The sequence below is a fragment of the Myotis nattereri genome (genome assembly GCF_964212035.1).
Source record: "Myotis nattereri genome assembly, chromosome: 18".
NCBI lineage: Eukaryota > Metazoa > Chordata > Mammalia > Chiroptera > Vespertilionidae > Myotis > Myotis nattereri.
Window position 1 is genome coordinate 32,648,886 of NC_138093.1, and position 27,578 is coordinate 32,676,463.

General features: G+C 42.6%; 1 protein-coding gene and 1 pseudogene across 2 annotated transcripts in view; one reads left to right on the forward strand and one right to left on the reverse strand.

Moving 5' to 3' along the window:
• Positions 1 to 27,054, reverse strand: LOC308534730 (transcription intermediary factor 1-beta-like; annotated as a pseudogene). Its single transcript has 9 exons — positions 26,937 to 27,054; positions 25,763 to 25,948; positions 24,863 to 24,962; positions 20,547 to 20,608; positions 19,498 to 19,695; positions 12,134 to 12,184; positions 10,743 to 10,797; positions 10,307 to 10,343; positions 1 to 2,262 (listed from the first exon to the last, which is right to left on the reverse strand). The product of its transcript is annotated as a transcription intermediary factor 1-beta-like (transcript).
• The window catches only part of MITD1 (microtubule interacting and trafficking domain containing 1), a 45,917-nt gene continuing 21,260 nt past the window's right edge, over positions 2,922 to 27,578 (forward strand). Inside the window, exon 1 of the mRNA XM_081112786.1 lies at positions 2,922 to 3,056. The gene's annotated coding sequence lies outside the window, so the exon portion shown is untranslated. The remainder of the gene's footprint in view (positions 3,057 to 27,578) is intronic.

Below are 27,578 nucleotides of genomic sequence, written 5' to 3' on the forward strand. Positions count from 1 at the left end.
TCAGGGGCCATCACCAGGGCCATTTGGCAGCTCCTGGGAGCTCAGGCTGGCACCAGGTAGGCTCAGCGGTGGGGGCTCCACCAGCACAGCAGAGAACTTGGTGTCACCGAAGGCTTCATTCATCAAAGAAGCACTGCAGGCCGATGATGGACTGCACGTCCACCTTGTCCTCCTTCAGCTTGTTGAATTGCTTAAACATTGGGCCCACATCCTGGGCAAACTCCTGAGGGGAGCTGTAGGGGCCAGGGAAGGGGGGAGGGGGGGCAACAACTTCTCGTGGAGGCCGGCGTGATCAGGGTCAGGTCCAATGTGCCACCAGGCTGATCCACAGAAAAGATGGAGTTGGTAGCCAGCTGGTGCAGGGGCCGGCAGGGCTCGTGGCAGAAAGGGCCAGCAGGACACGCTCACACTTCTGCTGGTTGGCTGGCGAGAGCTTGGCCACCACACTTCTGCTTTCCCCACCGTCCAGGCTCAGGCTGCCATCCTCCTCCTTCAGGTCAGGCAGCACGTGGCAGAGTGAGCAGCTCCACTCCTCCCCAGGCACATCCTGCAGTCCAGGTGGAAGCAGAACTCCCCCTGTATGCACATGACCAGGTCACCTGGCTTCTGACAGACACGGAAGATGGTGGCGCTGTCATCCAGGGCACCGGGGCCGCCAGCTGCAGCTGAGGTGCCCTCTGGAGCCACCACCTTCAGGCTGGAGCTGGTCCTGCCACTGGGGGAGACCAGGCGGGGACCCTCCGCACTGGGCCCTCCGCCAGAGCCACCAGCACGGGCTTGGTCTCAGGGCCCTCGGTGGCAGGCAGGGCACCGATGGCAGCCTCTGTCTCTTTCTCCTTGACAATGGCCATGCCAGGCAGAGGCTAGGCACCAGGGGTGCCGGGCGCAGTCCCCGGCTGCCCGGCAGCAGCAGCTGCAGCCCCGCGCTCAATGACGATCAGGTTGGAGTCCTCGGTGGTGCTGCCTGGGAAGACCTTGAGGACTGGTGGCTGGCTGGCAGCTGTGAGGTCAAGGTCCAGGCGCTGGAGACTCACCCGTGGCACCTTGGGCATGAGGCCACTCATTTCACCCTCACGGGAGCGGGACCGCTTCATGCCTGGCACATGGGGCTCTGCACTCAGGTAAGAGTCATCTGACGCGAAGCCATAGCCTTCTTGCACATCCATGGGCTGGCGGCCGCCAGAGCCCTGCTTTGCTGCTCAAGGGTCCCGGAGCCCAGGGAGGGGCCATGGGCACAGGCCGCTCCGCCACGATCTTGCCCAAGGCCTCAGCACTCTTGGTCCAGGCGTTGAGGTCCCACTGGAACTTCATCTCGCCATGGGGTTCCACGGGGGTCGATGATCGATCGTCTTGAGAGCCCGGCGCAGCTGGAAGTGGCTCAGCTTCTTGGAGAGCAGGAGTGCCGTGTTGTTGTCACTCTCCAGAGCCCACGAGGCGAAGCGCCAGAATGTGCTCCTGGTGCTTCTGGATCTTGGTCCTGGTCCAGTGCTGCCGCTCCAGGCGCTCGTGCTGCCCCTCCGTTACCTTCTGGGCATCACTGACCAGCACGCGGCCCCGCTTGTTCAGCTCCTCCATGATCTGCAGAACAGCCATTTTCACATCCACCTGGACACGTTTCTGCACGTCGGACACTTGGCGAACCGAGCTGCGAACCTCCTTGGTGGTCTTCTGCAGAGTGGCATGCTTGACTGTGCCAGGGCCGAGGCCAGGGCCTTGCGCTGGTTCCTCGCGGCGTCCGTCCTCCAGGAACCGGTATTGGTGGTCCTTGTGGGCGCGGAGCTGGCGGTCGCGGCAGGTGAGGGGGTCGCAGCCCTCGCAGAACAGCAGGAGCGGCTGGTGCTTGTGCGCTCCCCACCTTGGGACTTGGCTGCGCGGTGGAGCGCACCGCTTGGTCCTTGGTGTACTTCCCCCGCGGTGCGCCTCCCCGCAGGTCTCCACGCAGTCGCTGGTGGCCGGGGCGGCACCCTCGCAGCTGGTGCAGCACTGGTTCGGGTCCTGGGAGTCCGTGGGGGCCTTGCTGCCACCGTCACGCATGAAATGGTTCTCCTCCGTGTCTTTGGACAAGCACTGCTGCTTGCACACGGGACAGGCCAGGACGGCTCAGTCGCCCGCCGCCCCGGCGTCCCCCGAGCTGTTGGCCGGGCAGGAGGGCGGCTTCCTCTCGGGCCGCAGGCGCTCCCGGCACAGGCCGCAGAGCCCCCGCAGTTGCCGCAGCCCCCGCAGCCCCCGCAGCCCCAGAGCCTCGCCGCCGACCCCCTGAGGCTACGAAGCCCAAGCCGAGCAGGGCTCCTCGAGGCCGCCATTCACACGCCGCGGGGAGTGTGGGGGAGGGGGGGAGGGGGGAGGGGGGGGAGGGGGACTCAGGGGCTTGGGCCCGCCGCGCAGGCGCAGACACGCTCGTCGCCAACGGCTGCGCCGCCGCCGCGCGCATTTCCTCCTCAATGGCCGCCGAGACCCCGGCTCGCCGCGCCCCGCCTCCCCACCTCTCCATTCCCCCGCAGAAAAAGTCCCTTAGCTCTCTACCTGTGTATTGAGAACTTGCCATGAGCAAGGCATCGCGCCAGGTCACGTGGGTTCCAAACCTGATAGGACCCTGCTCCCGCCTCCCAAGGAGCCCATGGCCTGTGCGTGTTCTCCTGGGTCACGCTGCCAGCACAGGGGCGCCCGGGATCAGGGTTGTTCCGGGTGCTGGTGTGCCTCATGGAAGAGGACACGTGCAAACCTAGTAACCCCACAGTCACCTGGGTGGGCTTCCTTCTGTGGAACTGGGAGGCCACCCTGCCCTTTTGCCGGGGCTGCCAGATCTCCTGTGGCCAGACTCACAGGGGCCCCTGTGATTCCAGGGGAGAAGGAAGCTTTGGGGAGACTCGCCAGCCCTTCCTCTGAACTAGGACACTCTTCCTTCCTCCCTCTGCTCCTCATTCCAGGGTCTGGGAGGAATAATGCCACTGGCATGCAGTCCTGGGTTCCGCTGAGGATGCATGAGGCTGGGGACAGGGTGCTGGTGCCATCTTCCAGGGATGGCTGTGTTGGCCCTGTGAGCGCTCAGCTTGGAGGTAATAAAAACTTTCTTTTCTTTTATCTTTCTGTTATCAGTAAACAAAGCAGATCCACTGCCAGGGTGACACTGAGAGGGAGGAGAAGGGTATTGACAAGGTGCCTGAATGAAGGGAAGTCTGCTGGGACTTCTGGGGATGTTTCCTCACTTGTAAAAGGAATTATTGAAACATGCCCCTTTTTGCCTTTGAACATTTCTTGTGTTGCTGGTTTAGTGGTAATGAAGTCCTTTAGCTTTTTTTAATCCCAGAGAAACTATCTCTTTTTTGATTCTAAATGTTAGCATTGCTGTGTAGAGTAATCTTGGTTGAAGGCCCTTGCCTTTTATCACTTTGAGTATTTCATGCCAATCTCTTCTGGCTTACAAAATTTCTGTTGAAGAATCAACTGATGGTCCTATGACAGCTCCCTTTTACATAACATTTTTTCTCTTGCTGCTTTTAACATTACTTGACTTTAACCTTTGTAATTTTAATTATGATGTGTCTTGGTATGGGTTTCTTACTTTATATTTTATTTATTTATTCGTTTTTAATCCTCACTCAAGGATATGATTACTGATTTTTAGAGAGAGAGGAAGGGAGCGAGAGAGAGAAACATCAGTGTGAGAGAGAAACATCAATTGGTTGCCTCCTGTACATGCTCCAACTGGAGATCAAACCCACAATTAGGTATGTGCACTGATCAGGAATCAAACCCACAACTTTTGGTGTATGGGATGAGGCTCCCACCAACTGAGCAACAGTCATTATTTCCTCAAGTAGGTTTTCAATTATTTGTTCTTCTTCTTCTTCTGGTCATCCTATGATGTGAATGTTGGTATGTTTGTTCTAGTCCTTGAAGTCTCTCAAGCTCTCCTCCTTTTAAAAAAAAATTTTTTTTTTTTGGCAGTTCCAATTGGGTGTTTTCTGTTACATTGTCTTCCAGATTCCGAATTGCTGATTCAGTTCTCTGCTTCATCTTATCTGCTGTTTATTCCCTGTGATGTATTCTTTATTTCAGTTACTGTATTTTCATTTTAAGTGGGTTTTGTATGTTATTTTTTAATGTTTTCTCTTTGTTGATGTTCTCACTGAGTTTATCTATTATTCTCCTAAGTTCATTGAGCATCATTAAAACCAGTGTTTTAAGCTCTGTTCCTCCTAGATTGCTTGTCTCCATGTCCTTTAGTTACTTGTCTGAAGTTTTGTCTTGTTCTTTCATTTGGGGCATGTTTCTTTGTCTCCTCATTCTGGCTGATTCCCTCTGTTTGTTTCTATGTATCTACTACATCTTCTGATCTTGGCATAATGGCCTTCTGTAAAAGGTGTCCTGTGGACATGAATGGCATGGTCTCCTTTATAATCTAAGCCAGGTGCTCCAGGAGTGTCCCTTGTGTAGGTTGTGTATGTTTATTTGCTGTAGTTGAACTTTGAATCTCCTTGGCATATTTGTGGGTCGGGTTAGTCCCCAGGCTGACTGGCTGTGAAGGCTGGCCATGACTGTAGTGGACAAGCTGATCTGTGGAGGCTGACCTCACAGAGCAGAAGTTACTTCAGTGCAAACCAAGTATGCTATTTGGATATGTAATTGATGGTGCTCTGGTGTGGCTTAGAGCTGGCCACCAAACGTGTGGGCTCTGTAGCCTCTTGGGAGGTGTTCTAGTGCAGGCCAAGACCACCATTACTTGTGCTGGGCTTGAACCACCTGGTAGCTACAAAATGATCTGCAGTTGGTTGCCACTTGTGCTGGGATTGGAGGTGCTTGAGAGAGGGTATGCTATGAACTGAGCCCTGCTGCCACTTGTGCCAACCTTGTGACTCTTTTTTTGGGTACCACTGTGTATGCTGAGGCCAACCACCACTTTTGCTCAACTTGTGGCTGCTTAATTGCAACTATATCCCAAACCATGCCTAGCCACCCCTTATGCCACACTTGGGACTGCCTCAAGGGAGTTGCAGTGCAAGCTGAAATCAGTCTCCATTTCTGCTTGGGCCTGGGGCAGCTTGGCAATAGGGGCGGGCACACTGAAGCCTACTGCTGCCTGCTTGGAGTTTGTGGAAATTTGAGAGATTTTTAGGAAAGTCCACACCACAAGCCGAGGTAGACCACTTGTGTGGAGCAGCTACTGGGAGAGACTTGGGCTCATGTGTGAATTGGGTGGTACAGGGCTTTAGGGAATCACTGGGGTGTGGTGAACAGTGTTACCCAGGTTACTGGAGAGCTCAGATTTGGTGCCTGCCCGGAACTGGCTGTCTGTCTGGGAGGCGAGTTCAACAAAAGAACAATGGCATCTGCCAGCACTTCTGTCCCCTGAGAGTGTTTCCCTGACCCCTGCCTCCCTGTCCGCCTCCGGAAGCGTCAATTTAGTCCCTCCCCATTTGTGCCTGGCACTTTTGACCTGATGTTCCCACAGATCCTGAGCCGCTGAGTTTTTGAGCAAGCGCATCTGTTTATGATCCCTTTAAGACCTGCAGTGCCTAGGTCTCCCGCAGCCCTCTGTCTCAATGAGACGTTATAATCCCCCCCCCCCATTTTTCACAGCAGATGTTATGGGGACTCCTCTTCCTGGTACTGGTGCCCCAAACGGAAGCACCTGGTGTGGAGCTGAGACTCCTCAATCCTTAGGGCAGACCTCTGGGGCTAAAATATCCCTCTCAATTGTCAGTTGCCACCCTGTGGGTGTGGGACCTGCCAGTTCAGCGTCTCTGCCCCTTCCACTAGTCTTGACATGACTTCTTTCAATCATTTATGTACTATTTTGTGGGTGTTTTTTTGTTTTTGTTTTGTAAGAGAACATTTATTCGGTAAATTATAAAGGTAGAAAAGTAATTCCAAGAAGCAAACAAGTTATGGAGGTAAAGGAAGGGCCCTTGGAGTTTGGGAGTGAGGAAGCTAATGGTAATGTGGGGGAGTGGGGGGAAGGGGGAAGGCAAGGGCGAGCTCCCTGGAGGGAGAGCACCCTATTTTGTTTTTTTAAAGATTAAAAAAAAATTTTTTTTAAATAGAAAGGAAGGGAGAGGGAGAGAGAGAAACATCAATGTGAGCGCGAAACATCCATAGGATGCCCCTGCACACCCTTTACCTGGGTTTGAGGCCACAACCTGGTATATGCCCTGACTGGGAATGGAACCAGCAACCTTCTGGTGCACGGATGACACCCAACCAACTGAGCCACAATGGTCAGGGATATATATGTACTCTCTTGAGGGTGGTGAAATCCTTTATAGGATTTCTGCTCAGCTAGTTTTCAGATGGTTCTCAAGAATGGTTGTGCTATAATTTAATTGTAATTTTCATAGCAGGAGATGAGCACAGAGTTTACCTATTCTACAATCTTGACTGGAACTCAGGTTTTAGCTTTTAAGATAAGTAAACAGATCTCTTTCACAGAAAGACAAGTGTGTTTCAGTAGGCTACCTCTGCCCTGTGCGGTGGGGGGACCCTTTTATATCTCAGTTCGCTATAGCCTTGTGAGTCTCATGGACATAAGACCCATTGCTTTCAAAGCCAGATGTTTGGGGGGCTCATCTCTCAGGTGTTGGAGTTAAATGATGGGGTGCCAGATGTGAAGTTCAAACACTGCACTCCTCAGGGAGAAGTTCCGAGATGGGTTCCCGCCTGATTGTGGGTCACCGTGCCATGGGTGAGATGTATGGAGAGATTGTGTTTCAGGTTCTCCTACCCATTTTGAGTGGGTTTTTCTCCACCTAATGTGTAGAAGTTGGTCAGCTAGCTTTTGGATGGCTTTCAGAAGGAATTGTTCTGTGTAGCTGTAGATTTGATGTGTCGGGGAAGAGGTTAGTTAAGATCCTCCTATGTCACCATCTTGAACGGGATGTTCAGCTTACAAGACCCAGTAGGAAAAAAAAAGTAAAGAATTAAAAAAAAAAAAGACCTAGAAAGAATTTTATTATATTTCTTAAGGAGCCTTTAAGTATTTTGGTACAGCGATATTTTAAACAACGGAGGATAGTAAGGAGCAGAAAGTAATATCCGTTTGCTTTCTTGAGAACTTACTTCTAATTTGACACAAGGAAGGCGCAAACCTATAGAACATGTTTCTGTTGATTTCAGCCAAACTGGTGACAATGGACTGGACACAGGATCTCACATACTTCAGAGAATGATAATTTTGCAAGTCACTTTTATGCATTTGAAATTAAGGAGGGAATGTAAGGAAGATTACATGAAAGTGAGAAAAAGCAAGGTAGAGATGGAATACAGGATAGTTACTCTCTTAAAGGTGGTTAATTCAAAGATGTGTTAACCTTGATGCCCTAAAACATGGGCAGAGATTCCTTAAGACAAAGATAAAACTTTTACCAAAAAAAAAAAAAAGTTGTGTGTGTGGGTATGACTACTCACCATGACCTGCCCAGTGAGGAAATTGTAACCAGATCACTCTATGAGGTTACATTCCATAGAATCCACTTTTGTCTACACTACACAAATCTTGGGACTTGTAAAAATATCCAGCTGATAGTATTTCCTATGCACACTGTTGTGTATCTGTAATTTAAAATATACTAGTGATTGCCCTAACCAGTTTGGCTCAGTGGATAGAGTGTTGGCCTGCGTGCCAGGAGCCAGTCCATCCTTGCTGTTTCAAGGGACCTGGCATATATGGCATACTGTTCTTAATATGTTTGCTCACCTTCTTGGCACTATGTGTTTTAACCAAGGTCACCTCTCTGAGAAAGGTTGTTTCCCCAGGTAGGGATTTTCCCCTGAAGTTAGGGAGGGAATAAAACCCCTTAACTAAGTGCCAGGTGGGTAATTAATCACTTTAACTATGAACAATCATGCTTAAGCTACATAATCTTTACTCCCTGGAATGGAGATAAGAAACGCCCTAACTTTTGGAATAGAGATTGATAGGATTGGAATCAACTGGTATAAATACAGATGTAACAAGACAACAGGACACAGAACCTAGACACAGAACCTAGACACAGAACCTACACAGAACCTAGAGACAGAAGAACTTCGCTGGAGAGAACATGGCAAAAGATCCTGGACAGAAACTGGCCACAGAACCTAGAGACAGAACCTAGCGAGAGAACCTGGCTGAAGAACCTAGAGACAGAACCTGGCTACAGAACCTGGATAGAACATGGCAAGAGAACCTGACTAGAACCTGGTGACTGAACCTGGCTGGAGAACCTGGACAGAACCTGGCTGGAGAACCTAGCGAGGGAACATGGCTACAGAACCTGGCTGGAGAACCTGGAGAACCTGGCTGGAGAACCTAGCAAGAGAACATGGACACAGAACCTGGCTGGAGAACCTAGCAAGAGAACATGGACACAGAACCTGGTTGGAGATCCTAACCAGAACTTCGCTGGAGATCCTGACCAGAACCTGGCTAGAGATCCTGGCTAGGCTGCTGATCAACTGAACGCTGTCTCCGTGTCATTCCTTCTTCACCGACTCTGTCCACACCTTTGGGGACCCCTGGACCTGCTGGGGCTGGACCCCAGCACCTGCGGACTAAAAGGTCCCAGGTTTGATTCCGGTCAAGGACATGTACCTTGGTTGTGGGCACATCCCTAGTGGCGGGTGTGCAGGAGGCAGCTGATCGATGTTTCTCTCTCATCGATGTTTCTAACTATCCCTCTTCCTATGTCGCTGTAAAAAAATCAATAAAATATTTCAAATATACTATTAATTGAAATATAAACATGCATATGAAGTTTTCCATAAATTTAAGATTTAAGATGCAAATGAAAGCATTCTGGGTATTTTAAAAAGATAGCCAATAATAGAAAAAAAAAGTTTGAACTCTTTATGAGTGAAAAACTTACTTTTTTACATAGCCCAAACCAGATGATTAATATAAAAAGAAATCATTGTAAAAGCTGACATAAGGTGGAGCCAGAGCAGCTGTTCTAGAGAAATGTCCTTGCATGTCTTGCTCCTTAAACCTTTGGAATGTTTGAACTGAGCAAAACAACTTTTGTCTAAGCCAAAGCAACAGTGTCTTATAAACAAATGTTTGTAAAGCCAGCAGGGTTGCAGATCCTGACCACAAGGACTGACCACTATGGACTCTCTATTTGAAGATAGACTCCGTAACCAACCCTGCATAGGTAAAGAGTACCTCCGCCTTCCAGGGCCAATAGGAATTCTTTCTTCTAATATTCTCATAAACCCCCTTCATTTTTACCCAATAATTGGGATACTTTATGGGTTTCTGCCTGAACTTGTACTGTGTGAATGGCAATTCTTTAATCCCAAATAAAAATTGTTGCCCTAACCGGTTTGGCTTAGTGGATAGAGCGTCGGCCTGCGGACTCAAGGGTCCCAGGTTCGATTCTGGTCAAGGGCATGTACCTTGTTTGCTGGCACATCCCCAGTAGGGGGTGTGCAGGAGGCAGCTGATTAGTGTTTCTCTCTCATCGATGTTTCTAACTCTCTTTCCCTCTCCCTTCCTCTCTGTAAAAAAATCAATAAAATATATTTTTTAAAAAAATTGTTGGCTTTCATCTTGGTTTTTAAATTTTAAGTAAACATCATAAAACCATAAATACCAAAATGTTTAAAAGTATATTTGCTTTCAAAGGTGTTTCAAAGCTACCAAGAATTACTAAAAATCAGAAATTTCAAAGCATAATCTTGGTTTATGCTCCAGGATTTACTTTAAGTTTTTCATTAAATTGTTAATTATTTCATTAAAATTTAAGTTTGATCAAAGTTTAAAATCCCTATTCTCCTTAGAAGATATGTATTTGTACACTTTTTTTCTATTGTAAGCCTAGCCTTTTCTTGTTTTTTTAATCATCACCTGAGGGTATGTTTTTATTGATTGTGAAAAAGAGGGAGAGTGAGAGGGGGCGAGAGAGAAAGAGAGAGAGAGAGAGAGAGAGAGAGAGAGAGAGAGAGAGAGAGAGAGAGAGAGAAATATCTGTTGGTTGCCTTCCATATGTGCCCAGACTGAGGATCGAACCAGCAACACAGGCGCATGCCCTAACTGTGAATCAAATCTACATATGGGACTACACTCTACCAACAGTGTCACCTGGTCAGGTGCTTCTCCATTTTTATAAACAAAATGGCAAATAAAGTTAATGAGGTACCTTGTAAATATTACCCTTCTCTGTCCCTTTAACTTTAATCCATCAGTTTACTTCAGCCTAGACAAATTAAGAGAACATCAGAGGGAAATCAAATTGTGTTGCTTCTAATTTCCCAGTTTAAATTGTATAAATAAAAATTCTAAATGAAATCAAATTGGCCATTTGAATACAACATCTACATAGCTTCTTACAAAATTCATGTTCTGCAGACAAATGGAAGCTTTCATCCTAAAAATTCCAGTGGACATAATTTAAAGTCTCCACAATGAACTATTTGAAATTTAATCCTGGCCACTAGCTCACTTTAGGAAATAGGGTATATCTAGAATTGGGAAGGCCCGATCATGGTCCATGATTTGCTGCAGAACTTAAACCTCAAACCTCACACACACAAAAAAAAACTTTCTTACAGTCATAATAACTAAATTATTATGCACAGATTATTCCTGTTGCAATGATGCGAAAGGCAGCTGAAACTGATTTTAGTAAAGAACTTTATTTCAGATGGTGCACTAATGTAGTACATTTTAAAAATAGAGAGTAATCAATACAAACAAAAGCAGCACAGAAGTATGTCAAGAGTGAGAAAGACCAATACATGAGAATAGATGTTTAATTTACCCTTACTTCGCTCTGTGAAGACACTTGTACACGGAGATGAAAATTACTGCAATGCCAACAACTGTAAGGAACCAGAAAATAAATGACATGTAACTCTGAAAAAATAATTTCCAAGATTCAAGCTCTAGAAGAAGAAATTACTGTCAGTTACATTTCAGTGCTCAAAAGTGTTATTTTTTAAGCACATATACATTTATTTTCCATCTGGATTTTTCACTAAGTGCCATTCCCTGGAATCACTTAACTAGTCCACAGTAAGTCAGAGAAGTGTCCTGTTAAGTTTAGAAAATTACCCATATTTGAGATGAATAGTCATATGACTAATCATCTTGGAAAAAAAGTATTATTTCAGGTTTGTTACTAAGTGGACATATAGAAAACTGTATAAATGAATATACAATCACCAACAACAGGTGTATATCGTACGAAAGGTCCATTTTTTCTACACTGGTTTAATTTCAAGCTATAAAACCTATAAAAACTGAAAAATCATCAGAAAAGAATGCACTCTATGTAATAGAAAAGAATGTAATATTTTGATTTCAATGGTGTTTAAGTGTGAGATACTTACATATAGTAAGACTAAATAGAGCAATGGTTCCTGGTGCTGAGAAAAAAAAAATAGTTTTAAAGATATTAAGTAAGTATGAGTCCCAGATAGCAGTTTTTTGTTTGTTTGTTTGTTTTGTTTGTTTGTTTACTTTTGATCTGATCTTCTAAAAACTACAGAAAAAAGGAATCGTTCTAGTATTAACATGACTGCTAGTATATCCAAATCATTTTGCTCAAAGAACACTTCAAATAGATTCCGGCTATAGGATGTGCCTTGTGAAACTCTTAATAGGAACCTCACTTGTCATTGTTTTGTGCTATCGTTACCACACCAGGTTATTTAGTAAAGGTTAATAGGACAACTAAAATTCTCAAGATTAGAGAAAATTACTTGCATGTGTCTATACATACTATCACATTTGTTATGGTATCCGCAATACTAAAGTAACTATAAATGTCAATTATTCCTAATAATTTGTGACATCTTGTTTTTTCTCTGTCTACAAATAATTGGAACATAATATATTCATGTAGAACTCTAAGGTCTCATAATAAAGGATTATTAAGAACTAAACTAATGCCCTAGCAGGTTTGGCTCAGTGGATAGAGCGTCGGCCAGTGGACTGAAGGGTCCTGGGTTTGATTCCGGTCAAGGGCCCGTACCTCGGTTGCAGGCTCCTCCCCGGCCCAGGCTCTGGTCAGGGCTCCCGCAGCAGGCAACCAATGGATGTGTTTCACATTGATTTTTCTCTCTATCTTTGCCTCTCTCTTCCACTCTCCAAAAAATCAATGAAAAAATATCCTCGGGTGAGGATTTAATAAAAGAAGAAGAAAGAAACTAATACCTAATTCCACAATCTCTTCAGATGATGATACTTCACGAAAGTTGAGAGATCCTAGAAAAATATTGAAATAAAGAAAAGAGAAAAGATTAAACTCCTAAATATCAACAACAAAAATCCCAACCCAATTCAAAACTGAGCAAAGGACCTGAATGACATTTCTCCACAGAATAGATACAAATAGTGAATACGTGCATAAAAAGATGTGTACACATCACTAATCAAGGGGGAAATGCAAATAAAAACCACAATGAGATACTACTTCACATATTTTACCTACCAGGTATTAGGATGGCTATTATCAAAAAACAGAAAAGAACATGTGTTGGCCAAGAGGTAAAGAAATTAGGATCTTTGTGCATTGCTGGTGGGAATATAAGATGGTGCAACTTCTGTGGGAGACTAGAGCACCTATGAATTTAGAACACCTATGAGTTTAGTGTGTGATAAAACAGTTGGAGAGAAGACAATCCATTCCATAGACGGTGCAACTTAGCCACTGAATGGGGGTGGGTGAAGTGGAGAAGAAACCAATCTGATCCCATATTCCATAATGAATTTCAGACATATCAATGATTTAAATGTAAAACAATGAAATCAGAACCCATGGTTGAGGTGTTTATATAACTTGAAGACTTAAAGCTTTTAATAAGGAAGACACAATACTCAGAGCCATTAGGGAATAGTTCAATACATTCAACTCTTCTGCACATATAACTGTCCACTCTAGGAGAATAGCTAAATAAAATGTGGCATATATTAAAGTTGTCACTAAAAAGGATGGGGATAAATCTAAATACAACCCCAATCTAAGATAGTAAGTGTAAAATGTGAGAGTATTAGAAAAATATTAACAACATGAGTCTATTTCTGGTTAAGAAAAATGAAAAAAAAGGCAAAATATGTATAACCAGTCATATAAGGACATGAAATGGATAAAAAGAGACTTCAATTATGAACCGTGATTAACTCAGACAATGGACTAGAGAAAGAGATGAACTAATTTTTTACTCGGTATCCTTTTGTAATATTTGAAAATTTACAAAAATACATTTGTATATTCCTCATAACAAAGTTATAGAAAGAAATCTATATCCAATAACATCTAAAAAGAAAATGAACTAGTAAAATTAGGCCATAACAATCTGGAAAAAAATGTTTACTATATATTAAAAGGTCTTTAATTTATAATGGGTTCTCACAACTAACAAAAATAATATTTTAGAAACCCACCAGAAAACTGAGTGAAGGATATGAGTAAATGAATGTGGATAAAAATGGTTTAGTCTCATTAATTATTAAGTAAATGCAGATTAAAACAAGACATGACTTTTCACCCATCAGCCCACAAAGTTCTTAACAATATGAGGAGGATAAAGAGTTAATGAACAAACTACTAAGCACAATAGTGGCAGACTCATAGATAGAGAGCAGGTGGACAGCTCTGGTTAGGGGCTGGGAGCCGGGGGAAGTGCAAAGGGGAAAAGGTGGAGGGATTGAACAAAAAAAAAAAAAAAAAAAAAGAGAGAGAGAGAGAACTCATGGACATGGGCAAGAGTGTGGTGATGGAGTGGGGAAGGGGAGCGGGTGGAGGTGGAGGTGGAAGAGGGCAGAGAGGGAATAAATGGTGATGGGAGGGAAAAAATTAAAATAAAAATGTTACTGAACCTAGATAGCTTGTAACTGGTGGCTTGGTTGGACGAGTAGACTTGGAACCTGGAAAAATAAATTTTATTCCATTCATCAGTCTTATTAATAAAATTATGGATTTAATTTGATTTTTGATTTTTTAAAAAAGATTAGCTATTCCTCAAAATTAAAAATATGCGTACTTTCCAAACTTTGCATAGTGCTAAGTAGTTTAAGTGGAACCAATTTAAGCTGTATTATCACCCAGTTGGGAAGACATTAAATCATTTTACATGTAAGTAAATACTTTTGAAGTTTAAGTAACTTGCCCAAGTGTACATGCCTGCGTATATCTATGGACTATGGCAAGTAATTTTAGAATCAGTAAGAATAACAACTAAAATGGCTCTACATATGTTCTTCCCCCTTTTATTACTAAAAGTTATAAATTAGTGTAAACAACATGAATTTAAAGGATTTTTGTAAAATATAAGGAAGATGTTACTAAATATGAATGACTCACAATAAGAGGCTTTGACATTGAAAAACATAACAATGTAGGATCAATCACTTGGAAATTATCCCTTTTCATTTGTGTGAATTATGACTTTCATTCTGATTTAGGTAAAAATTCCCATGATTCATTCCATTTATTCTGGAAAAAGTGGTTGCTAACCATAACATAACAGTACTGAACAAGCGGAACTTACAGACCTATGTGATGTACAGAATGTGCTAAGAACTCTATGAACACATACAAAATCACAACAGCAAAATTCTGTGTGAACTTTATGTCATACATCCGTCATGAATATGAAAAGGTAATTAATTACTAAAATTGCTTCTTTTCAGTTATTCTTTATCATTGATATTTAATGTCAAAGAAGGAAAACCTTAAAAAAACAAGAAGGAACATGACATAATATGTACCTCTAATACACCTGGGCATTGCAGGCTCCCAAGTACTGTTTCCACCGCAGAACACTGGGTTGCTGCCATTAAGGTAGAAACCCTTCCGGCATCTAAATGCAACCTCATCATGGTAGGAAAAATTTGTTTTCATTTCTGTTACCGGTTTTCCATGTTTGACTACTGGCGGTTTACATTGGACCACTAAAAAGTAAAGAAATTTCAGCATTAATAGAAAGTTGTTTTACCATAGCACCAGAAAAAAATAGTGCCAAGTAGCAATTTCCAGTGGGAAGGGACAAGGAGTGAAAGGCAAGATATAAACATTTTTAAAAAGACTTTTTTGTGCATTTTCATTCCAGGTAAACAGATTTAGAGAAATCTGATAACTGTTTTTCCACCTGAAACAGTCAATATAGTTTATTGGTTTCTTACGTTTTTTTAATCCTCACCTGAAGATATTTCTCCATTGATTTTTAGAGACAGTGGAAGAGAGAGGGAAATACAGAAACAAATATCAATGTAAGAGAAACACATAGACTTGTTGCCTCCTGCACGAGCCCTAACGAGGGCCCGGGCTGGGGAAGAGCCTGCAACCGAGGTACATGCCCTTGACCAGAATCAAACCTAGAACCCTTCAGTCCGCAGGCCGATGCTCTATCCACTGAGCCAAACTGGCTAGGGCCATACATTTTTTTTCTACTGCAAAATTTGAAAAAAGTCTACCAGATATAAATTCTGAGTACGTTCAAATGCAACTTTTGATACTCTAGCTCTAGAGATTTTTTCAAATTTCATGTTGACACTGATTATTATACCTTGTCTTTTTAGAAAACTCTTGTGGGAAGGAAATAGTTGAGGTAAAATTTAAAAGCTTCAAAGAAGCTAGCCATGCAATGATATGCAAAGAAAAAGTTCTTTTTTAAAAATATTAAATCTTTATTGTTCAGATTATTACAGTTATTCCTCTTTATTCCCCACATAGCTCCCTTCCACCCGGTTCCCACCCCACCCTCTGCCCTTACCCCACCCCCACTGTCCTCATCCATAGGTGTACGATTTTTGTCCACTCTCTTCCCACATCTCCCACACCCCTTTCTCCCCCGAGAATAGTCAATCCACACCCTTTCTATGCCTCTGATTCTATTATATTCACCAGTTCATTCTGTTCATCAGATTATTTATTCACTTGATTTTTAGATTCATTTGTTGATAGATGTGTATTTGTTGTTCATAATTTGTATCTTTACCTTTTTCTTCTTCTTCCTCTTCTTAAAGGATACCTTTCAGCATTTCATATAATACTAGTTTGGTGGTGATGAACTCCTTTAGCTTTTTCTTATCTGTGACGCTCTTTATCTGACCTTCAATTCTGGATGATAGCTTTGCTGGGTAAAGTAATCTTGGTTGTAAGTTCTTGCTACTCATCACTTTGAATATTTCTTGCCACTCCCTTCTGGCCTGCAAAGTTTCTGTTGAGAAATCAGCTGACAGTCTTTCTTCAAATAGGTTTTCAAATAGCTCTTCTTCTGGCACCCCTATAATTCGGATATGGTACACTTGAAGTTGTCCCAGAGGCTCCTTACACTATCTTCATATTTTTGGATTCTTTTTTCTTTTTGCTTTTCTGGTTGGGTGCTTTTTGCTTCTTCATATTTCAAATCTTTGACTTGATTCTTGCGATCCTCTAGTCTGCTGCTGGAGCTCTGTATAATATTCTTTATTTCAGTCAGTGTATGCTTAATTTCTGTTTGGTCCTTTTTCATAACCTCGAGGGTCTCACTAGATTTCTTGAGGGTCTCACTAAGTTTATCGGCGGTCTCACTAGACTCATTGAGGGTCTTACTAAATTTATCGGCAGTTTCTAAAAAATTCTTGAAAAACCTTATAAGTGTGGTTTTAAACTCTATATCCAGTAGTTTGCTTTCCTCCATTTCTGTCATTTGTGACCTGTTTCTTTATCTCTGCATTTTTTGTGCTTCCCTGTGTTGATAGAGTGGCTTTCTGTGCTAGGTGTCTTATAGGGCCCAGTGGCTCAGCCTCCCCAATTACCTGAGGTGGACACTCTTGGTGCACCCCTTTGTGGGCTTTGTGCACAGTCTTGTTGTAGTTAAGCCTTGATTGCTCTTGGTATCACTGGGAGGAATTGACCTCCAGGCCAATTGGCTGTGAGAATCAGCTGTGTCTGCAGTGGGAGAACTATGCTGGAGACACCCTTCTGGGGCAAGACTTGCTTCAGTGGGGTTTTGGTGCTCACTGAGTCTGCCCCCTCAGTGTGTCCCTTATGGATCTGAGGAGTTTTAATCTGGATGGTCCCACTCTGACCACTGGGTACACTGGCTCTTGGATCTTTAAGGAGGTGCTAATTTAGCCTCTGCCTGAGGCTACCTAGCAGGAGCCCAGCTGTGAAGCAATGCAAGCTGCTGTGTGGCCTTGGGCCTTCTTTTGGATATTCTGGCTTTCTCTGACCCAGCTGCAGTTTGTTAGGTAATTTTCAGATTGTAAAGGGCCAGGCCTTTCATATGCAAAAGCCTCTGCACACAGCTTGGGTGGGGTGGGGTCTCAGGGGATCAACAGGGCAGAGCAAGCAGCTATGGCTGCTCTTCAGTCCTGCCCTAAGTGGCCCCGCTTCTCAGTGTCCCAGTAATCGCTGCAAGCACCTCTGAGAGAAAGCTGCCCTCAAGTTCTGACCAATGCCAGATAGTCCAGTTTCTCCCCATATGTGTCTGGGTCCCCAGAGACTCACCCGGAACTGGAGTTCAGAGCAATCAGGAGCTTGAGACTCCCTCCTGATTGAAAAAGACAATCATGTCCTCAGCTGCCAGCCCTTTCCACGTGCGCCGTGTCCTCAGCTGCCAGCCCTTTCCGTGCGCCTCCATACCTCTGCACTTTACTTCCACACCTCCTCTGAGTCTCAGTGTGATTTTCTCTTTCCTTCTAGTTGTAGAATTTCCACTCAGCCAGCCTTCCTGTGGTTCTGGATGATGTTCGTTTTGTCTTTTAGTTGTATTTTTGAAGTGGTTGTGCAAGGCAGCAATTTCAGGTGTTTACCTATGCTGCCATCTTGGTTTCTCCCCCAAAGAAAAAGTTCTCAGGTGGCAACCACATATATGATCTGGGATATTCAAGAAATAGAAAGGCCAACGAAGTTACGGCCATGTTTTCCGAATATATTAGACTGCAACCCAGAAATTACTTTTTTTTTTTAAGGCTGTAAAACCATTACATAAGCACACAGGGCTGATATAAAGTTAAAAGTTAATACTAGACTTCTTACTAGTGTACTCCGGTATTTCTCATTCTACTCTATTTCTCAAGGAGAAAAGTGCCGGTCATGACCTTCTAGACTTCAGAATCCAGTAATGGGTTTGGAAGAATTTGGAAACACACATACATACACACACACACACACACACACACACACACACACCACTGAGCTGGGTCGCAAGTAACAGAGAACATTTTACAAGAATAAATCTGAGCCATACATAAAGGGCCCATTATGCACAGCCTTTTATATCTTTTTCTATCTTTTCAATTTTATTGATTTTTAGCTCTATTATCCCGTTTCCTTGTTTTAAGTTTAATTTGCATTTCTTTCTTAGTTTTTTAAGGTGAAAGTGTCCAGATTATCGATTTGAGGTACGTTTTCTACTGTATTGTACGCTATAAATTTTTCTCAAAGCAATGCTTTTGCTGTGTCACACAGATGTTGATTTTTTATATGTTGTGTTTTCATTTTTATTGAATTCAAAACACTTTCTAATTTTTCTTGTGATTTCTTCTTTGACTCAATGGTTCGTTAGATCATATTTGTTTTACATGGTTGCCAAATACCGGCCATGCACTGCTTGACAACAGTAATAATGTTCTGAGAATTGTGGACATTATAGAGAGTACTTGCAAAATCCGACCTAGATGGTGTAGCCTACTATTTTTATCGTAAGAGCTATACTTACAATATAGCTCTTTGTGACAGCACAGTAGGTTTGTTTACACCAGCATCATCGCAAACACATGAATACTGTGTTGTGCTATGACATCCTGACAGCTATCACAGGATTTTCTAGGTGACAGCAATTTTTCAGCCCCATTATAATCTTATGAGACTATCATCGTATATGTAGCCCATCACTGACTGAAATGTCATTTTGAGATATATGACTGAATTTGGAGATTTTAAAAATTATCTCTGTTTTGATTCTAAATTTATTTCATTATGACCAGAGAATGTACTCTGTTTCAATTATGTTAAACTTTAAAAAATTATGTTGTTTCCCAGAATATGGTCTACCTTATAGAACAGTCCATACCCACTAGTAAAGAGTAAATATTTCGTTGATATTCAGTGGTCCCTTTCCTACAAAAGTCAAACCCCCTTCATTGTCTCCCATTTTTGGTTACTTTCTAGCACCTTAAACATTGTTTTTCCAACTCTATGTGTACAGAGTTTATCATTAGTATCAGTAAGAGTTAGCCTTTTATAATTTACTCTGCCACTACCTATTGCTATATCTCTCGGATGATTTAATATAAAAAAAGTCTTAATTTTAAGCCATTGTGTGTTACTTTTTGTTTTTTCAAGCACAAAAAAAATCCTAAGTTATACATTTACACAGTAGTTCACATTATATAAACTGGAATGCCAAGAGCATGTTGAGGGTGGGGAATTCTACAACTGAACTATTTTTTATTCGACTTGACAAATAATAAATTAAATTAAAATTTAACAGGAGGAGGAAGCATATATAATTGCTTGCTTACTTATAGGTAAACACTCTACAAAGTTTTTTCACTGTATTTACCAATGAAGAAGGAAATATCTTTACCTTTACATTGAGGAGGGTCACTACTCCATTTGCCAGGCCCAAAACAAGTAAGCGTGCTCTCTCCAATAAGTGAATACTCCTGAGTCCCATTTGAAGGGTCACAAGTATAAGTCACTACTTCATTAAATTCAAATACAACCTTCCAGCTATCCGTGTATTTTCCATTACTTATTTTTCTGGGTGCATCACACAAAATCTCTTAAAAAGAGGAAATGAGAAGAAAAAGGAAAGATGTAGAGAGTAAGACAACATTTAGTAAAACAAATTCATTAACATCTGATTTCTACAGTCTAGTTGTGAATCCAATATCCCTTTAGAATGTCTCTATGAGAAAGTGTTATTACCCCAAAGTCAAATCAGGTAGAAATGAACTTTCAAAAGAAGACCAATTTTATTGAAATATCTATATGAAATATCTATATTTATCTATAAGGCTATGTTAAGTTTTGCTCTAGTCATCATAAGAATTGCTGAAAATTAAAAGATATGGTTAAAGATAAAATTCACTGCTAGTTGAGAAATGCTTTATAATTTATAAGAATATAAATATATCTATTTGCCAGGTCATTGTTTCACAATTATACTGATATTGTCTCTTTTTTACTTTCAACCTTACGAGTACAGTGAAATTTTCCAGAAGCTACTGAATGTGTTATTTTACCACAGAGTGAATTTAAGTGTCTTGTCTTCCTTTAAGCCAGATTTTGAAGTCATTTATAAAAGTGTAAAGCAATCCCACTATTCTCTTTTGGGCATCTTTTGTTTTTTATTTAAAAAAAATACATTGTATATTTTAATAAATCTTGAATCACTATGTTGTATGCATGAAACTAATATACTATTGTATGTCAACTATACTTTTAAAAAATCAGCATGAGTGGGTCCCAAGGCCAAAAATATTGAGAATTGCTGGTCTAAATTCTAAAGTGAAAATTTACTTACTTTCACATGTTGGTATATCATGGTCCCAAAGCACCTTGTCTCCAGAAAGTTTACAAGTTAGAATTGGTTCACCTTTCAAGTAAAAACTAAATGGGAAAAAAAGTTACTGTTCTCTTTACCAGTTAACAAGATGTACATAATAAAGAGGAAAATTTCATATAGTTGTTTTCTGCAATACAGACAAAAAAAAATCAAAAAGAAATATCAAAAAGACACACTAAATCAGATGGATTTAATTGGTATTTACAGGACATTTCATTCCCAAAGCTGCAAAATATATATTCTTCTCAAGTGCACATGGATCTTTCTCAAAGCTAGACCACATGTTAGGACACAAAATAAGTCTTAACAAATTCAAGAAGATTAGAAAAATACCAAACATCATCTCAGATCACAGTGGCATGAAACTAGAAATCAACTACAGTAAAAACACTCAAAAACAGACAAGCACATGGAGACTACATAGCATGTTACTAAACAACAAATGGGTTACATATAAGATCAAGAAATAAATTTAAAAAAAAAACTTCCTGGAAAGAAATGAAAATGAACACACAATCCAAAACCTATGAGACACAGCGAAAGCAGTCCCGAGAGGAAAGTTCATAGCATTATAGGCCTACCCCAAGAAACAAGAAAAAGCTAAAATAATCTAACACTCCAACTAAAAGAATTAGAAATAGGACAACAAGGAAAGCCCAGAGTCACTGGAAGGAAGGAAATAATAAAGATCAGGGTGGAAATAAATGACATAGAAACTAATATATATATGATCAAAGAAACCAAGAGCTGGCTCTTTGAAAAGATAAACAAGAATGATGAACCTTTAGCCAGACTTATCAAGAAAAAATGAGAGAGGACCCAAATAAATAAAATCAGAAAGGAAAGAGGCTAAGTAACAACTGACATCACAGAAATACAAAGGATTGTAAGAAAATACTTTGAATAACTATTTGTCAACAAGCTGGACAACCTGAGTGAAATGGACAAGTTCCTAGAAACATATAATCTTTCAAAACTCAGGAAGAAGCAGAAAACCTGAATAGACAATAACAACTATGAAATTGAAACAGTAATAAAATAAAAAAACTCACAGCAACAAAAAGTCCTGGAATGGATGGCTTCATAGGCAAGTTTTACCAAACTTTTAAAGAAAAATTAACACTCAGCCTCCTCAAACTATTCCAAAAAATTCAAGAGGCCCAGCTAGCTTGGATCAGTGGTTGAGCGTTGACCTACAACCAGGAGGTCACGGTTCAATTCCCGACCAGAGCATATGCCCAGGTTGTGGGCTCAATCCCCAGCAGGGGGTATACAGGAGGCAGCCGGATGGTTGTTTGGCTGTTTGGCCTAATTAGCATATTAGCTCTTTATTATATAGGAGAGTATTGGAAGTCCTAGCCACAGTGATCACACAAGAAGTTATAAAAGACATCCAAACTGGAGGAAGTAAAACAGTCATTACTCACAGATGAGATGATATTGTACATAGAAAACCCTAAAGACTACACACACACACACACACACCTACAGTTAGATTTAAGAAATTAATTTGGCAAAGTAGCAGGATACAAAATTAACATCCAGAAATCAATGGCCTTTTTATACACCTATAATGAAGTGTCAGGAAAAGAAACTAAATATAAATCCCACTTACCAAATTAAATACACACACACACACACACACACACACACACGAGTGGCCAGATTATTATGACTGGCCAGATTATGACCACCCCATCAGTACAATGAAGTGAATTAGTTATGCAAATAATAATCCTATCTAATAAAAGACAAAAAGGGTAATTGACCATACCTTTGCTACACTTCCCATTGGCTAACCAGGACAATATGCAAATTAACAGCCAACAAAGATGGCGGCCAGCAGCCATGCAGCTGAAGAGAGTAGGAGGCTTGCTTGCTCCAATGATGGAGGAAGCCAAGGTTCCCCACCTGCCGCGGCCCGGCTCTGAGCTCAAAAGTAACAAAGTTTCAACTATAGAAGCTAAACAAACCCCAGATACCTGCTTTCAGCAGGCTGTGGCCTCAGAGCTGTGAGCAAGTAGGAGCTGGCTCTCAGCTCCAGTGACCACAACAAGGTTTCAATTATAGAAGGTAAATAAATCCCAGAATAAAAAAAAAAGAAAAAAAGGAGAGGCTGGGAGCTTCAGTCGCCTACCAGCCTGAAAACGGCCCTCAGCCCCTCACCCAGGCTGGCCAGGCACTCAAGCGGGACCCCCACCCTGATCCGGGACACCCTTCAGGGCAAACCAGCCAGCCTCCACCCGTGCACCAGGCCTCTATCCTATATAGTAAAAGGGTAATATGCAAACTGACCCTAACAGCAGAAAGACTGGGAATGACTGGTCACTATGACACACACTGACCACCAGGGGGCAGATGCTCAATGCAGGAGCTGCCCTCTGGTGGTCAGGGCGCTCTCACATAGGAGGAGCTCTGCTCAGCCACAAGCCAGGCTGATGGCTGCCAGTACAGCAGTGGTGGTGGGAGCCTCTCCTGCCTCCTCAGCAGTGCTAAGGATGTCCCACTGCAGCTTAGGTCTGCACCCCGCTGGCAAGTGGACATCCCCCAAGGGCTCCCGGGCTGCCAGAGGGATGTCTGATTGCCAGCTTAGGCCCAATCCCCTGGGGATCAGGCCTAAGCCAGCAGATGGTCATCCCCCAAGGGGTCCCAGACTGTGAGAGGGTACAGGCCCGGCTGTGGGCCTCTAGTAATAATAATAATAACCTTGAGAGTATTTGCTTAGGAAGTTTTCAATATTCAGTAATTTTGGAAGGGTTAATGAAATACTAATGGGGTGGTCATAATAAACTGGCCGGTCATAATAATCTGGCCACTCAGTGATATTTATCTGGGAATAAACTTAACCAAGGAAGTAAAAGAGCTGTACTCAGAAAACTACAGGACATTGGAAAAGGAAGTAGAGGAAGATACAGACAAGTGGAACCATATACTGTGTTCATGAATTAACATCATTAAGAATTAACAATATCCCAACCGGTTTGGCTCAGTGGATAGAGCGTCAGCCTGCAGACTGAGGGGTCCCAGGTTTGATTCCGGTCGGGGGCACATGCCCGGGTTGCAGGCTCAGTCCCCAGTGTGGGGCATGCAGGAGGCAGCCGATCAATTATTCTCTCTCATCACTGATATTTCTATCTCTCTCTCCCTTCCTCTCTGAAATCAATAAAAATATATTTAAAAAGAGAATTAACATCATTAAAATGTCCATAGTACCCAAAGCGATTTACAGATTCAACACAATCCCTATTAAAATACCAATGGCATATTTCACAGACCTAGAAAAAATATTCCAAAAGTGTATGTGGAACAAAAACCAACCCCAAATAGCTACAGCAATCTTGAGAAAGAAGAAGAAGAAGAACAAGGTTAGAGGGATCACAATACTGGATGTCAAAATGTACTACAAAACCATTGAAAGATCTGATAAGAGGTTAATTTCCAAAATATACAAAGAATTCATACAACTCAACACCAGGAAGACAAATAATCCAATAAAAAATGGGCAAAGAATTTGAAATAGACACTTCTCCAAAGAGGACATACCATTGGCCAATAGACATGAAAAGCATCAGTAATCATCAGACAGATGCAAATTAAAACAACAATGTGGTATCACCTCACACCTGTCAGAATGGCTACCATCAATAAATCAGCAAACAACAACTGCTGGTGAGGAAGTGGAGAAAAGGGAACCCTAGTACACTGCTGGTGGGAATGCAGACTGGTGCAGCCTCTGTGGAAAACAGTATGGAAGTTCCTCAAACAATTAAAAATGGAACTGCCATTTGACCCAGCAGTCCCACTTCTAGGAATAAATCCTAAGAAACCCAAAACACCCATCAGAAAGAATATATGCATCCCTATGTTCATAGCAGCGTTATTTACAATAGCTAAGATCTGAAAAAAACCCAAGTGCCCATCAGTAGATGAGTGGATAAAAAAGCTGTAGTACATTTACACAATAGAATACTATGCAGCTGTAAAAAAAGAATGATCTCTTACCCTTTGCTACAGCATGGATGGAGCCAGAGACTATTACGCTAAGGAAAATAAGCCAGTTAGAGAAAGACGAATACCACATGATCTCATGTATATGCGGAATCTAGTGAACAAAATAAACTGACCAACAAAATAGGTCCAGAGGCATGGAAGAATAACAGATCTCAGTGGGGAGGGTGGTAGAGGGGACAGAAAGAGATTAACCAAAGATCATATATGCATATATGCACAACCCATGGACACAGACAATAGTGTGGGGAGGCCTGGGCATGGCAGGGGTTGGGGGAAAATGGGGGACATCTGTAATATTGACAAAAAGAAGATAAGGAAAACAATATGGAATCAGTAACATTTACCTTATTTTCTCTAAGGAGCAACTTACCCGTAATCACAATAAAAGTGAGCTTCTTTATCCAATCCAAAGCCCCCTTGTGGGTCATATACTTTACCACTTTTCACATTTGGAGTTGGACATGCTTTTTCTAAAAGAAAATGTATAAATTCATTTTTATACAAATTTCAAAACAGATGTAAAAGAAAATAAAAATTCTACACTGCTTGCCCTGGCTGGTTTGGCTCTGTGGATAGATCATCGGCCTGCGGACTGAAGGGTCCCTGGTTCGATTCCAGCCAGGGGCACATGCCAGGGTTGCGGGCTCGATCCCCAGTGAGGGGCCTGCGGGAGGCAGCCAATTGATGATTCTCTCTCATCATTGATGTTTCTATCTCTCTCTCCCTCTCCCTTCCTCTCTGAAATGAATTTTTTTAAAAAATTCTACACTGCTCTTGTCAATTCATGCAGTATTATTTTTTTGAGTTAACCATATAACATAAAGTTCTCATTTACCCAGGCAACCAACTGCCTACAAAAAAATTCCTGGAAGATTTGTGGAAGCCTAAAAATCTGTCTTGCTATCTAAACCCTAGTTTCCCATGAGAAAATCATCATTGCCATAGTGGAAAATGAATCCAAATATGTGTTTAAAAAAAAGAAAAAGGCCCTGACCGGTTTGGCTCAGTGGACAGAGCGTTGGCCTGCAGACTGAAGGGTCCCAGGTTCGATTCCAGTCAAGGGCATGTACCTTGGTTGCGGGCACATCCCCAGTAGGAGGTGTGCAGGAGTCAGCTGATTGATGTTTCTCTCTCATCGATGTTTCTAACTCTCTATCCCTCTCCCTTCCTCTCTGTAAAAAAATCAATAAAACATATTTAAAAAAAAGAAAAAGGAAAAGGAAACAGAACAAGCACACACACATAAAAAAGACAGGTTTTGCTTACTTACTGTAACAAGCTTCATCAACAGGGAACCATGTGCTATTTTTCTCACAAAAGGTCTTCAGGACATAATTAAATGAATAATCATATCCTGGTTTACACTCATAAAATATTTTCTCCCCAGGTAAATAGGAAGATTTAGGGGTACCCTTTAACTGCATAGACTGGTACAGTGGTGGTTCACCACAGTGACCTAAAAATAAGAAAATAAGAACATAAAAATAAAATATTTAATCTCTTTGACAACCAGGGACTGTGGCCTGACAGCAGATGGGTAGTACAGAATAAATGGAAAGGTCCTTGGCAAGATTTTATTTTTAAAAACTATATTTTATTGATTTTTTTACAGAGAGGAAGGGAGAGGGATAGAGAGTTAGAAACATCGATGAGAGAGAAACATCAATCAGCTGCCTCCTGCACACCCCCTCCTGGGGATGTGCCCGCAACCAAGGTACATGCCCTTGACCGGAAACCAACCTGGGACCCTTCAGTCCGCAGGCCGACGCTCTATCCACTGAGCCAAACCGGCTAGGGCATTGGTAAGATTTTAAAGCCTTGTTCCCTGCTTTCACCCAAAGGTCCTAAGGAGTGGGCCATGTGCTGCCCTTGCTTTAAATAGCATTCTATTCGCTTTTGGTTTGTTGAGGGATAAGCTGGATTTTTACTCAACAGTAAATTTAGGAAGCAAATATCAATGTTTTAGGTCTGAAAGATACACCATATAGGTATGCATCATTCCCCATTTCTTTTGGAAATTCATTTCAAAATTCAACTCTCTTCCAAGAAGTCTTTTTTCTCCCGCGTTATCCCCCTCCGCACCTCCACCCCCCACCCCCAGTAATTCCTCTTCTTTTTGTTTACGTGTGGGCTTGAAAATCTTTTTAAAAAACAATGTGTTAGAACTATTATGGAAAATAACGTGGAGACAAATCAAGTGAAGTCCTAACGGGCTAAAAGAATGCAGTGGCCGCTGTCTCCTCTAAGGTTAAGGATCTAAGAAAGAAGATAGATCTACTCTGATCCCCGAGGAACCTGGATGGGTCTCACCTCAGGTGGTGAGACCAGTCAAGAGAACTCTAAACAAGTCACATATTACTGCGCTTTCATGTCATACTCTCACTTCCACCCGACCCTCCAAGAGAATTCCTACTCTGGAGCGCACGCCCCCTCCAGGCGCCTACCGAAGGATGTGGGCAGCAGGAGCACGAGGGTCACTGAAATGACCCCCACGAAGCACCAGGAAAAGGGACTCTCGGGGCGGCGGGGAGGTGCCCTGCGTGGCTCGCAAGACGCCGTCATTTTCCGGGAGGTCGGCGAACATTTGCTTTCAAGTGCGGACGCTGGACGCAACAATGGCCGGTCGGCAGCCGCAGGTGGGCGTGACCTGCGCGGAGTCAGGGGGTGGGCGGGGCCAACCCGAGCGTGGACAGGCGGCGGGGATCAGAGGTGGTACCTTAGCAAGGGATCGGGGGATGCGCTGGTCCCTTGCTGGGCTCTAACCCACCCGGGTCTGCTGGCAGGCAGCTCGGGAAAGGAAACCGGAGCTGGGGCAGCATCTCTGTGTCTTTTCCGGAGCGCTGGATGGAAGAATAAAGCGCATTGATCTGAAAATAGGAACCCAGAGCGCAGACAGTGGGCCAGCATCCCTCGGGCTCCACTTTTGTCCGGGGGCCTTCAGACTGTCCATAGTGCCAGGACCCTTGCACTGTGGGTCCAAAAAAAGAAAAATCATGGAGTTTCCTCTTCCTTTCAGACCAAGACAATGTCTAGATTCTGGGAGAGCATATAAGACAGTCAGTGTGAAGATGAAATATAAAATAGCC